Source organism: Sminthopsis crassicaudata, chromosome 5 (assembly GCF_048593235.1).
Source record: "Sminthopsis crassicaudata isolate SCR6 chromosome 5, ASM4859323v1, whole genome shotgun sequence".
Classification (NCBI taxonomy): domain Eukaryota; kingdom Metazoa; phylum Chordata; class Mammalia; order Dasyuromorphia; family Dasyuridae; genus Sminthopsis; species Sminthopsis crassicaudata.
This window is the reverse complement of record NC_133621.1, coordinates 161,420,153-161,434,891: the sequence shown is the minus strand read 5'-3', so window position 1 is coordinate 161,434,891 and position 14,739 is coordinate 161,420,153. Positions and strand designations below refer to the sequence as shown.

General features: G+C 32.4%; 1 protein-coding gene across 10 annotated transcripts in view; it reads right to left on the bottom strand.

The window, feature by feature from the left end:
* Window positions 1-14,739, bottom strand: part of BEND7 (BEN domain containing 7) — a 278,824-nt gene that overhangs the window by 218,382 nt on the left and 45,703 nt on the right. For 2 of the 10 annotated variants that reach the window (XM_074268596.1, XM_074268597.1), the window contains exon 3: window positions 13,932-14,008. The exons of the other annotated variants lie outside the window; for them this stretch is intronic. The gene's annotated coding sequence lies outside the window, so the exon portion shown is untranslated. The remainder of the gene's footprint in view (window positions 1-13,931; window positions 14,009-14,739) is intronic. 10 annotated transcript variants of the gene reach the window in all.

The window sequence follows — 14,739 nt, the reverse complement described above, 5'->3', positions numbered from 1 at the left end:
TAGAAGCTTGCAGGCAGTTAATAAGGAATCACAACTCTTGTATGCATCAGATTAGGCAAGTAAGAATAAGTAAAGCTTCCATTGCACACAACTTTAGGCATACAGAATGATCAAGGGAAGAACAAGTCTCAGGTAATTGTCAGAGATACAAAGGATGTTTAAAGAGGACAGATCTAAAAGAACTCATTCACAACAAAACTGAGGATGCATTAAGAGAGGCTTAATTTTAATTGGAAGAAGAAACAAAAAGAACTTTGTTGCCCATACTTCTTTAATATAATGATTGTTGCTAATAGTTTTTGTGTGTATGTGTGGTGATGGTGGTAACAGATACTGTGTTTTATTAAATAAGGCATAGGGAATAATATGTAGTTACTGCAGAAATCATGTGCCAATAATACTATATGTAGTTATGTTTATGTGTTTCACAGGCCATTTTCACTTGAAATTTTTAGAAAACTTTTATCATTATCATCTTCAAAATAATGATTCCTGATTACATTTTACATCATTCCAGGGAAGATAAAATTCACTTTATTGTTCTTCCTTTCTTTTCAATAATATACCAAAAATGTTTCATATACAAAAAGACCTATCATCATCTTTTCTTACTCAAAATAGATGGTTTAAAGATTTCTTCTCAAAAACCCTCCAATTTCTACTAGTAAAACCAATTTTCATTCATTTAAATTTTTATATACGAAACTCTTGTATATGATCTTTTATAATTTCCCTCTCCCTCATCTTTTATATTAAATAACTCACTAAGTTTAACTGATTTTACATCTACAATGTTATTTATATCTTTTCCCTCCCTGACTACTTCCAATGCCACCACCCTTGTATGGCCCTCCCCACCCAATTAGTATGATGGGGGATACTCTCAACTTGTCTATTACATTTGCCTCTCCTCCCCCTCTCCTATCAATCCTTAATAAAACTACCAAGTTAATCTCTCTAATGTAAAGGCAAAATTATATTACTATTTTACTTAAAATCCTTCACTTGTTCTCTAGTGCTTTCTAAGTAAAATTCAACATAGGCTAACATTCAAGGTCTTATACAATCTGATAGTATCTTAACTTTCTGGCTATATAAAAAGTTCCTCAAGAATAGGTATATCTTATTTTATTGTGCTTTGCTTTAATACACTTCATAGATAGTGAAGTTTTGTTTTGTTTTGACAGACAGAACATTTATGGCAACCCAGCATTAAGTAAATCTTTTGGTACCACTGTTTCAACAGCATGAGCTCACATCTGTGTATCATATTTTGGTAACTCCCACAAATTTCAAACTTTTAAATTATTGTTATTTATGACTTGCTAAAGGCTCAAATGATGGCTAGTGTTTTAGCAATATTTTTAATTAAGGTATGTACATTTTTATTTTAGGTATAAAATGCATGTACACTTGATAAACTACAATGTAGTATAAGCATAACTTTTATATGCACTAGGAAACCTAAAAATTAGTGTGACTCGATTATTGCAATGTTTACTGTGGTGGTAAGGAACTAAATCCACAATCATTAAGATATCCTGCAATCTAAAGATCATTCAGAAATCTTGATTTAAAACCAAATATTTAATCTCTTCAGTTTTTGTTACATATGTGCAAAATTCTAGTCATACTACAAACTGGATTATTCAATTACCCTTGCTCAGACTTTATAATTTCCCACCTTCATGCTTTTGTTCACAATGTTCCCCAAGCCCAGAATACTTCCTCAACACTACTTCATCCTTTATTAAATGTGTTTATCCTTTTAAACATCATTTGATTGAAACTACCTCTTTGATGCCTTTCCCTATCTATCCAATCAATAATGACATTTCTCCCATTAAATCTCATAGCGTTCTTTTTGTATATTATGTAATACTTTGCATAAGTTGATAACCAAACAAATCATTAAATGAACTTTATAAGAAGGCCCTCAGCACGTTACATGGACCCCTAAGGAGAATTATATGAAAACATGGAAAAGAGTTGCACAGGATGATAATTACACGATGGATAGTTAACCACTCACATTGTTGGAGAATGTGCACTAAAATAAAATTATAGATCCATTACAATTATAGTTAGACTGATGTCATAGAAAAAGCACGGTACTTACAATCCCTTATCTAACACTGACTAGATCTTATGACTATGAGCAGTTAGTTTCCTTCCAAAATAATTCTAAAATCCATAGTTCTACTCCCTTATAGACTTGTTATGAGGATCAAATGAAATGATGTATATAAGATTATTAAGTAAGGCTTAAAATTTCAGACAGATGCCACTTATTTCAGGATTATTAATAGTCTTTGTATATTCCTGTCTATCAACCTATCACGATAGAAGGGACCACATCTCACAATATTTAAAATTTAGTATAGCTTTCTGCACACAGAAGATACTTAGTGTATTTAAATACAATTAAATAACTAAAAGATGAAGATATAGTCGAGTTAGAAGGGAAAATGAACTCCCCAGAAATTCTACTTCTCTTTAATATAAGTATTCTCAATCCTTGCCTGCCATATTATCTAACTGCAATTCATCATTTTAAGTTTGTCACTGGGTGTCCACCTAATGTACTGAGCTCTAGAGTTTTCTATTTTAAGGATGAAAGAAAATCTTGGTAAGATGTGGAAAGAGTTCACAGTAACTGATCTTGTCACAAATCCAGAAATTTCTTGACTTAACTAATAAAAGTTAAGGGAAAAGATATGTGGTATATGAGGGAAATGTTCTAAATAACAAAGCTGGAGTTGGCACCTTTATTTCAACCCCAGATTAGCATGCAGATGTTATCAGTCTCAACTAGCTAGCCTCAGGTATAACAGTCATGTTTACAAATGACATGACTCCAGGACTCAACTCAGCAGTGAAAGGGTTTGAATAGCATTAAACTGGCACATAAAGGCAGTGGAAGAGTTGGAGTGAATCACTCGACGGATTTACTCAAACATTTTATAGTGTGGGATATTTAGAAGCAAATAAGACTGGTAGCTGTTTGAAGCCCTTGTTATATGGAAAAATCACATGTAAGAAAATGCTATATAGTCAAATGTAACCAAGTAATATTTGTGCTCAAAGGTTTGTATTTAAAGTACTACCTCAAATGATTTAAAGAATATCAGAATAGTTCTTCCATTTATTTTACAAATATGAAATACAAATTTGAGATATTTCAGGAGATAGGAAAAAAAATATAAGATAATGTCCCTGATCTCCAAAATCTTACAATCTAGGTAAGCAGACAAACAGACAGACACACACATACACACACACACACCCCATATATTGCCTTATGTTATGATTAAGTTGGGAAGAAGAGAAATCTTGTGGTATGAAAATAAAAAAGAATAAATAGTTGTTGTGGCATCTAGTCTGTTTCTTCCTATCAAAAATAATAGTCTCTATGGACATAGAAAGGTAGAAATGAATATAGAGAAGGAAAGAGGACCCAAATACTCTCACAGCTCTTCTCACCTAAGAGGACTTCTTTACTGAATAGAATAGCCCCTTCTAAATGGCTGATGAGCATCAAAATTTTGTATATAGCCTCTATTTACACTACACAGAATCCTCAGAGCTCTAGACTAATCAATTAAAATGTATAGTTCTCAGAAAACTATTATTGCCTGTAGTTAAGTGGTATCTATGAGTATTATTCTAACCATAGCTATATCAAGATATACTATAAAAGCCTTGAAATAATTTATTCCAATGACCATCTTTACAATAACACAAATAAAATTGCTCTAAACTGTATTGAATCAAACATAAAATCTTTTCTAAGACGAATGCTCTATGTAACCATTCTCCTAATAGGAATACAGAACTGTTATCAATGTTCTAAGCATGTTTACAATTTTATTAAAATGAACATGATTTATATTTCCAAGCTATTAAGTATGTAAATTTCCTTCTACAGTAAAAACCATATGAATAATTTTAGACCTACAAAGTTTGTAATTAAAGGCCAGAAAAAAAAGGAAATAGAACTTATCTTAATATGTCATAGACACATGTAGAAAAATGCTTCAAAGAACTGACAATAGATATCATAGAAAAATTACTGATAGCAGTGAATTAAAGATATCTTCCATCTTTACAGTATTCTTGTAATATTTAGTAGGTTTTCATTTAATCTAAGATATAATTTTTATCATTTTGTGTCAGTAATAGACAAATTAATATAACTTAATAGGCTACTTCCCTGAAATTGACTGTGCAGAAAACTTTCTTCAAAATAATACTAGCAACAAAAAGGTTCAAACTCTTTTTTCCCTAATAAAGAGTTTGTTTAAAAATCTATATTAGTGGTAATATATGAAAGAACATTAATAAATACTAACACAGTAGACATTCATTGAATGTTGAATAAAAATATAAGCAATTAAATATATATATATATACACATATATATATACCTATAAAAATTGTATCTTTAATATAAACATTAATAATGACTACAGAAGTAATGTCTCCTTATATGCCTTCCTTCAAAGAAGCTAAAAGAACTTTAGTGACTGAGTACAAGGGCAAATAAGGAATTGATAACAGATGGCAGATTTCAATAAATGTTCAATAAATCTAGAAATATTAAAAGTAAGAGAGCAACTAGAGTGAAAACTGCACAAGAAGATAGGAGGCATGATGGCACTTTGTGGTAGCACAAAACTGGAAACAAAGTGGGAATCTATCAGTTAGAGAATGACTGAACAGAAGTAATAAATGAAATGGAACATTAGTGTGCTGCAAGGACAAATATGATAAATTTGAAGAAATACGGAAAGATTTGTATGAACCAGCATAAAGTAAAACAAGCAGAATTAAAGAATAAAATATACAATAGCATAAATGAAAAAAAAAATGACAAAAGGAAGCCAAACTCTTAGTGACTGAAAAGCCAGAGAAGAGAAAAATAAAACCTCTCTCATCAGTATAGAGGGACAAAAGACAAGAGGGAAAGGGGAACAAGGAACAACAGGAGAGAATGTTATCCACACTGTGAGATGTCATAAGTGTTTCTGCTGTTTTTGATTGTTTCTTTTTAAGAAAGAAATATTCAATAGGAAGGGAAGTGGAGAAGAGTCTTTTCCAGAAATTACTTCAGCATTCATTCCTTCAACATTCAAAGGCTATCAATAAAAACATATGCTTTAAAGAAAATAAGAGAAAAAATAAAGCATGGGGGGAAATATTCTGCATTCAAGTAAAAGAACTAATAGTGAGGTGTACAGGAGACAACATACTTCTACACAGACTGCACAGAAAATCTTCCTTTCCCCTAATATATGTAGACTGTTCCGTAAAGCCATATGTTCCTTCGTACAACTCTACTATCCTGAGAAAAGTCTACGGCATAATTTTCTAATTAATCCTCAAAAAAAGGGAAAAGGCAAGTAGTATTTCTCCAATATAACAAATGAGAAAACTTAAGATACTTGGTTTAAGATAAAGCAATTCTGGGAGGAATAGAACTCCAAATTGAAGATTCTATAGATTAGCTAAATTGGTGTTAAAGTAAAATCAGGTTAAAATGTAAGTGCAAAACTACTAAAAATGCATTCTTATAACAGTATCCCTCACTTTTATTTCATATAATGCATAGCCAGTTACCTATTAAAGTTTTAGTAGTAATCAAAAACATTAAAGTTCTAGTAGTAATCAAAAATATTATATATGAGCAATATGTATGAGTTAATAGTACCAAAAGTTTTGCATCTCTTGACTTTTCAAGCTTAAAGTTTGTGCCTTAATCTTGCATCTTTGTTATTTTTTCATTTTATGTGAAGGTATAAAGTCACATTTGAGATATAATTCCATTAAACACACAAGCAACTTCATAGTCTATTATGTTAGATCAACTTTTTCTGTAAAAATAAATTGTTAAGAATATTATTCCTGGAACAGAATAAATTCTTGGAATTACTGAGTAACTTATGTACTGTACCACTGTTCCAAGAACACATTACTTATTTTATCATGACAAAGTAAAGTTATTAATCTTCTGGCTTCCATTTCAACAATGAGAAATGCTATAAGATGCACAGACACCTGCATTACATTTCAGCACAACTTTATATCATCCATAAACATTTCTAGTTTGAACACTTCTTCCAAACAAATGCACACAGAACACTGTATGTAGCATTTGATTTTATGAAACTATAAAAGTTCCTTGCTGTTAATTACAGAGACAAATGTCTCATCGCACATTTGGTTACCAGATAGTATAATTAGTTTTCTACATTAACCTTTCAAATGCAAAGTCTGATTTTCAAGTATAAAATATTGTAAAACCCTAGAATTAAAATTCTTTATAGTGTATTTCCACAAATTTGCAAAGGATATGTAAATCTAAGAAAACCAATTTTATGATTCTAACTTATAAAAATATTGATTATTAGGAACACTGAATAAGAAAGTGATCTAACTACTTTATGATTTTCAAACTCTAATTTTAAAATCTATTATCCCCTAATATATGAGTCTTTGCAAAGGAATTAGTACTCAATTATCAATAGAAATATACCTTTTGATCTTTTTTGTTAGTTAGTGGTTAAGAATTTGTCACTAATCTTTTATATTCATTTTCTTGATGCCCTCTTTATGTTCTTAAAAGACAGCTGACTGGAAGTAAATGTGTAATCTATAGAAAAGAAAAGAGAGGGTTTCTGTCCCAAACTAAAAGACTCACATGAAGACTGAAATTATAACCTTGACCTAGATTATACATCCCAAAAGGGCAGGTCTTGTATCTTACCTGAAGACTATCCCACAACACAGTATGTTCTGAATATAGCAGATAATAAATGTTTGTTGAACTAAAAAGTATGTTCTAAACTAGCCAAATATTATAAAATAGTATATTATATTTGGGTCAATTCTTAATAAAAAAATAATTGCCACCAAAAGTGAAGAAATAAAGAAAAAGAGATACTTCTGATGAATGAAAAAACATATAATTGTACGCTAACTGTAAGCACCCAATTAAATATATAAACAGGCAAAGCAAATTTTCATGTCAGGTCATTGCTTGTGGAGTTTAGACCTGTCAAAAACCAGTGGTTGGTATTTCAAAATGGCCTACTTCATTCTGCTAAATTTAGATCTAATTTGAACCATACATTCTAGTTATCTAGTGTCTCTTTCTATTTCTTTCACATTCCTAATCAGCTAATTTTTCCCTCAATTAATGATACTCTCCATACTTTTCTGCATAAAAAGCCTACATCTATGGTTTTACTATGATATGCCTATCCCACTGTTTTAAGTAATTCCATTTCTTAATTTATTTATATCATTTTATTTTAAACATGATTATAACATTCTTTTTCATTGTATGAAATCTATATTCCCATGTGAAACACATATTACTTGTAAGCATGAAATTTTCTAATTATTTTGTATACTTTCTATTCTTTATTCTAGTTAAGTTAGAAAAACTTGTTCTTCAGATGCCAAGTGAGTGTAAGACAATGTCAAAATCAGTCTATAAATCAGGTAAATACTATCTTAAGCTCTATTTTAAAATATATAGCTAGTACTCTAAGCACTAGTCATTCACTTTTTCATTTTTGATTCTTCAAATATACATTTCTCTCCTAAATGTATGCCCTTCATATACCTTTTTTAAAATAGTTTTTATTTACCAGATATATGCATGGGTAATTTTACATTGACAATTGCCAAAACTTTTGTTTGAATTTTTCCCCTCCCCCCGCAGATGGCAGGTTGACCAATACACCTTCATATACTCTTGACAAAAAAAACAAAAACAAAACAAAAAACAAAAACAAAACTTTTGTTCTGTTCCATTTCTGAACAAATCTCAGGTCAACAAATTTCTACTCTGATTTATATGATCATAAAGTTATTTTAAATAATACATAATCCAACTTATCAGTCTAAGGTTTTCAAAATCTACATTTATGTAGAGATAAGAATGAATTTATAACTAGATTATTCAAGAACTAACAGTTGTACTCATTCAACAGATATTTGGGCCCATATCATGTATACTATGCTGGGGGCTTTTTTGCCCCCAGGAAAAAGAATGTTTATGCATTGAAATAGAAGTCTAAATTCTTGTCCTCCAACAACTTAAAAACTAGTTGGAGAAATAATACACACACACAAACAACATAAAGTAGATCAGAGCAAATGCTGTATGAATGAGAAATGAACAGTAGGAATTCAGATGAGGAAAAAAATAACTTCTAGTTAGAATATTTAAGATCTTTATAAGTATGTAGGATTTAAGTTTGTTCTAAAGAAGAAAGGTTGGGGCAAAAAGGCAAGAGAACATATCAAATCAACAATACCACTGCTACTAGAAAAAGCATAGAAATCTACCACCAACTCATTCCATTCAGAGTCCTCTGATTCTAAGTAGTGAGCTGCCAGAGCAAAACTCCCATCCTTCTTCACTGTCCCCTGCTCTGATACCTCTACCTTCCAGTCTCATCCTGAACCATTTCCCTTCCCTACACTATCTTTTCCCTTCCAGAAAGTCCAAGAGAACTCCTTTTCTATAGTTAACAAACTACCTTTTATATAGATGTGTGGACTCCTCATCCAAAATAACTATTCATTTTGTATTGACTTTGTTGTTCCCTGTCTGGCCTATGCAACAGAATATAAACTCCTTGAAGGCACAGTTACTTTTTTGTCTTTATTCCCGAAGTAATACAAAAGGTATTATAAATGCTCATCTAATTAACAGGATCAAATAGTTTGAAAACAGACAGGGAGGTAAGAAAGGGCTAGGTGAATTCAAAGGATGTACTTGCATTTGTACTCATCTGGTATACAGCCCCTTGACTATCTGAGAAAGTTCTCACAAGGAAATAGTTGAAAATAAGACTGGTGAAACAGGTTGGAGGCTGAATGTGCAGAATCTCAAAAGCCAAGAAAAGTAGTCTGGGCTTTATCCCACATTTTAACAGGAGAGTCAATGAAGAACCAGGAAGTTTGTGACCAACAAACTTCTTAAAAGAAGATTAAACTGAAATCTTCCAATGCCATGAAAGAAGAATAAACTAGGGAAAAGTCTAGATGAAGAGAAAATAGTTTAGAGGTTATTATAATCTAGGTAAGAGAGTTCAAGAGTGTAATAAATGAGGATCAGGAGTAAGAAAGAAAAGAATGTATTAAAAGATGTAATGGAGGAACAGAAACTACTTAATTTAATGAAGTAGAAATTGATTAGTAAAGTAGAGAAAATGAAGAGTAAAGAAACAGGATGGTAGCTAAAAGAGAAAGAAGAGTGAAGAGACAAAGTATGGCTACTGAATCTTAACTTTATATTAATACTATAGGTAAGTCACAATCCACCCTTCCACCATCAATTTATTTTGTTTTAAGTACTCTGGTTGGCATAACAACATTTGATGCTTCTCTTGATCATTAAACAAAAACCTCATTTCCTTAGGAAAAGCTCTAAAATTTGACTCAACAAATGATTTTCTAATTATCTCTAAAATTATTCTTTGAATCTGTCATCTGACTTTAATGTGATATAAATAATTAAAATATTTGAAAAAGTTTGAGCAGTTAAGTACAGTTTAAAGGCTTTATACTGTTTAGTGTATTGGACTAAGAACAAACCTCTAAACCAGAATTCTGTGTAGAAAACTGAGACCTAGAATTAAGTGTCTTTTCCACAGTGCATAGAATTAGGAAACATTACAGAATTCAAACTCAAGCCTTTCCCCTATGATGGGGGTTGAGGTCCCTTTATGATTCCTTTCTAATTGCCCAACCCATGGCTGACCTTGATTCACAAATCCTGGGCAAAGGCACCGTTTGAATATCCCGGCCCAGCCCCACCATCAGCTCATTCGCCCAGCCCTCACCTGAGCTAACTGAAAAGCCCGCCGAGAATTTAGGGGTACCACCCATTGTCTTCTAGGTATAAAAGAAATGAGCAGGAGTGCTCTCTTTGCAGGAGCCCTCCCGGCCAACACATGGTATCCTTCAGGCCATGTAAGGGTTCCTGCCCGCCCAGCAGCCACCTCTGGCCTTGGCATCTTTCTAACTTAACTTTACTTCCAAATTCCTACAATAAACCTTTTATTTATCAATCTAGGTTTTTGGGCCTGTATATTCATTTTCAGGGGACACTGTACCTCATGGAATTATCTATGCGCTGAGAAATGGGGTTCCCCCTTTCCTTTCCCTCATTACCTATATAATTTTATTTCCTATGTTCATGGTCCCTGTGTTTCTGCATGATCTTCTTACCATTTCCTCCTGCCTCATTTCATACTTCTCTATGCCTATCCAAATCTGACCCATCTTTTTTTAAAAAAAATTTAAATATATTTTATTTCATTAAATATTTCCCAATTACATTTTTTAAATGTTTAACATTCCTTTCTGAAAATTTTGAGTTCCAAGTTCTCTCCCTCTCTCACCCTCTGAAGAGACAAGTATAATATTTATTATTAGTATTATACATTGATTATACTTGTGAAATTATATAAGGTGTATTTCCTTCTTAGCCATATTGTAAAACAAAACACACACCAGGAAAAATAAAATATGTTTCAGTTTGCACTCCAAAATTCATCAGTTCTCTCTCTGAAGGTGGATAGCATTTTTCAACATAGGTTGTTTGAAACTATCCTAGATAATTGTCTTGATCATCTTTCAATATTACTGTTATTGTGTTCATCATTCTTCTGGTTCTGCTCACTTCACTGTGTATCAGTTCACATAAGTTTTAGGTTTTTTGGAAACAAACTGTGGGGGACGGGTGGGGTGCAAGATCCCATTCCCAATCCAATTAATTAATCAGAGACATCATCAGGTACAAAGAGAAAGCATTTATTTAATCCCTGCAGGGAGAGAACCGGACACACCCGGGAGCCATCCCAGCTCCAACCATGTGCATCTGGAACCTGGCCTGCTTCCTGCTTGTCTAGGGTTTAAAAGCAAAAGACTCAAGCCTTCTCATTGGATAGATTAACAGGATGTAACCATCCTTGACCAATGATCACTAATGCTGGCTGCCTCCCACAGGTCATGTCACTTCCTGCAACTTCTGCATCTCTAGGTTTAAAGTCCATTCTTCCAGAGAACAAATGACCTCTCAAGGTGCAAAGTTCTGGGAACAGGGATCATGTGACAATACTGAGAAATACTTCATCCAATCAGTCCCATTCAAAACCATTCTAGTTATCATTTCTTATAGCAGAATAATATTCTGTCACAATCATACACCACAACTTGTTTTGCTATTCCCCAACTGATGGGCATCCTTTCCCATCTTTCAAAGTCTGTTTTGGATCTCACCTCTCTCCCTTTAAGTCAATAAAACCACTCTGCTTTATGGTTTTGAATTGCCAAAGTACTTGATACCTACATTACTCATTTGCATTTATGTATACTACTTACTTAATCACAGAATACCTTACCATATGGCCAGCTAGATGATACACTGCACAGAGAGCATCATCTTCATAAGTTCAAATTTGGCCTCAGATATTTAAGTATGTGACCCTGGACAAGTGACTTAACCCTGACTGCCTCAGTTTTTCATCTATAAAATGAGCTGGAAAAGAAAATAGCAAACCACTCTATGATCTTTGCCAAGAAAACCCCAAATGGGGTCACAAATAGTCAGATACAACTGGAAAAACAAACAAACAAACAAACAAACAAACAAAAAGCCAAAAACATAACAACCTTGCCATATATCATTATTTTAATTGCTACTTGAGTTCCTATAGGTCCCAACTAGATTATAAGTTTTTTTGAAGTCAGGGAATATTTAATATTCTGTTATTCTCTCTTCTCACAGATCTTTTCTCCATGAATGTTCAAATCATTTAACTATTAATTACTTGGGCAAAATTACAATATGGAAGTCTACATAAAGCTACTCTTAACTAATATTACAGCATGGTTCAAAATATAAAAAGACACCCCCAAACACTTGGCAAATGTTTTATTTGATTCAAAAAGAAAACTAACTGAAATGCCTCATACAATTTTTCAGAAGTATACTTAATTTGAAGATGAAGTCTTCCAAAATGTTTAACAAATCTGGTTTTTTCCCTCAATTTCAATCTTATCAATATGAGGTACATTATCTTACAAATTGGCATAAATGGAGTTTCCATATGGCATTAATTTGAAAGTCCACGTTTTATATATTGAATTAAACTGCTATAACCATCCTTCTAATGCTTTTAGTAATAAACTCCTTTCAAATTCACGGAATTCCAAACTAGTATCACAGACATGCTTCAATAAATTGTATAGCAAATTCTTCTTAAATCTATATTTTAAGAAGTATTGATATAAACTGAAAACGTATTTTATCAGTAATTTTTAATTAACCTGCTGTCAATAACTATTCACAGATGTTTTAGAAATATTAATTTATAATCACTTCATCCTTTACTACTTTATTACTTGATCTACCACAAAATCAAAATATTCTTTGAGAAACACATCTTATTTTCCTCAAAGTAAGTAAGGTTTTGAGAAATACCACATAGTACATATTGGTATTACTAAAAGCATAATTTGATACTACTAAAAGCACCCTTTTGCCCTTGACCGGAAAGGCCTTATTTAACAATAGCTTCAATTATGCATCCTAAACTCATCTTTCTTTTCATGTTCTTTATCTTCATGGGCTCTGGCTGAAAAAAAAAAAAAAGGATATAAATGATGTCATCTTCAAGAGTTTTCATTTTATTTCATTCTATATACTGGTTACATTAGAATATTTTGTGCTCCTCCATCTATATGCCTCTAGTCCTTCATATTCAAAATAAATAGGCACTTGACAGTGTCATTACTATTTTTATTACTATTTTTCAAGTACACAAGTAAAAAAGCCTACTTCTTTGGAGAATAACTAAATCAAGGACATCATGTTCCCTTTTTTATGATAAATGCTGATTTTACACTAAAAATCTAGTCCTTCATTTCAAAGGACTGAATAAGGCAGTACTTAAAAAAGAATTTCAACTGTTTAAATTTAGGGGTGCTGAAAAAACTACAATCCAAAAATATTCTGGTTGTAGGTCATAAATTTTCATTTATTGTGACTTGGTTAAAATTCTTTGAGGTTGAAATTTTTAGCTTAAGTTATTAGTTCTCTTAAGACAATGAAATGCTGATAGCTTTGTTCCCCATAGTAGTACTGCCTCCTTCAATAGAATGAACTACTTCAGTTGTGTGAGTACCAATTAAAGATGAGGGTGAATATCTGATAAAAGGATTATATGATATAACTGATAAAAGTTCAGTGATATAAGAAATACTTAAATTTCCTCCAACTTGTCTGACTTCTTCATATATAGATTTGATCTATTTCCTCTACTCTTTTATAGAAGGCTTTTGTATATTTCTGTGTTAAGACACAAAATAGAGACTCTCTAAGCAATAACTATATTCTCTTACCATAAATTGTTTTATTGTTTTGGGGGGAGGGAAAGTATGTTCAATTACATGCTGATTTTAATCTCATCTAGTCTGAGCCTATCCAGCAGTCCTATTCACCAGTCCTAGCTTGCCTCCTAGACTTCTATTGTTGTCACTCGCCCATCCACTCTCCCCAATTCAAGTGGTAATACTTTCTAGTATTTTTTTTTTTTGCTTGTTCCTTTCCATATGTTATTTCTTTGCTGTGCTGCATTACCCTTTTCCTTTAGGGTTATGGCCAGAGCATTCATTGCATCCACGTGAAAGCTAGAATTAGCAAAGCCTAAAGCAGACTTTGCTGAATCACAACTACTCTACTTTCTATCCCATTGCTTTGGGTTACCATGTAACATCTTAATTGTTATGTAAAATACTAAGAACCACCAAATATCTACCTGTAACTCAATATACAATAATTTTAAGATCTTCAGGTACATTTGTACCAAAAATGATAAACGAAAAATGGAAAATTTTTTCCTACCTACCTATCCATCATGCAGCTTATACTTGTTTGAAGGACAGTCAAAGATGCTGCTTTTGTTCTACTTGTCCTTTAGGAGAGCTAGGAATGAGGATGGTAAGAGGAAAGTACGGTTGTTCTTTCTGATCAAAAACTTTCTGAATTATATAATGCTATTGACCACCCTCTCCTTCTCAAAGTTCTTCTCTTCATTTCAATGATTCTCGACCCTTTGGCTATTTTCCTTCCAAATCTTTTCTGTAGCTCCCTTTCCTCCTTTCTCTCCTTCTATTCTCTAAATCTTCTTTGCCTCTATCCTAGATCCTCCTCTCCTCTCTTTTTAAATAATCTTACTTGTTCTTATGTTTCAACTATTACTTCTAGACAGATAACTCCTAAATCAATACTTCCAGCTTAATCTCCTCCTTGAGTTCAAGACACACATTTCCTTCTACCTACTTGCCACCTCCAATTTCATGTACAACTAGCAGCTCGACTTCACAAGCATTAAAAAAAAACAAAAAAAACAAAAAAAATTGTTCTTCTAATTTCCCCATTTCTTTTAAAAAGTAAAATAATTTTCTCAGTTACCCAGATTAAAAAATGCAGTCATCTTTGATCATTTTCTCTACCTTGCTCATTTCTGCCATCCTTCAATTAACTAGTCCTACAGCTCCTTTTATAATTTTGTCTCCACAATCTCTGTCAGCCATTTCCATGGCTGACAGCCTCTCAGCACTATTACAAACTGGCCTCAGTTCTTTCTTCACTCAAATTCATCCTACACATTGTCATCAAATTAATTTTTCTAATGCACAACTCTATTCAATTAC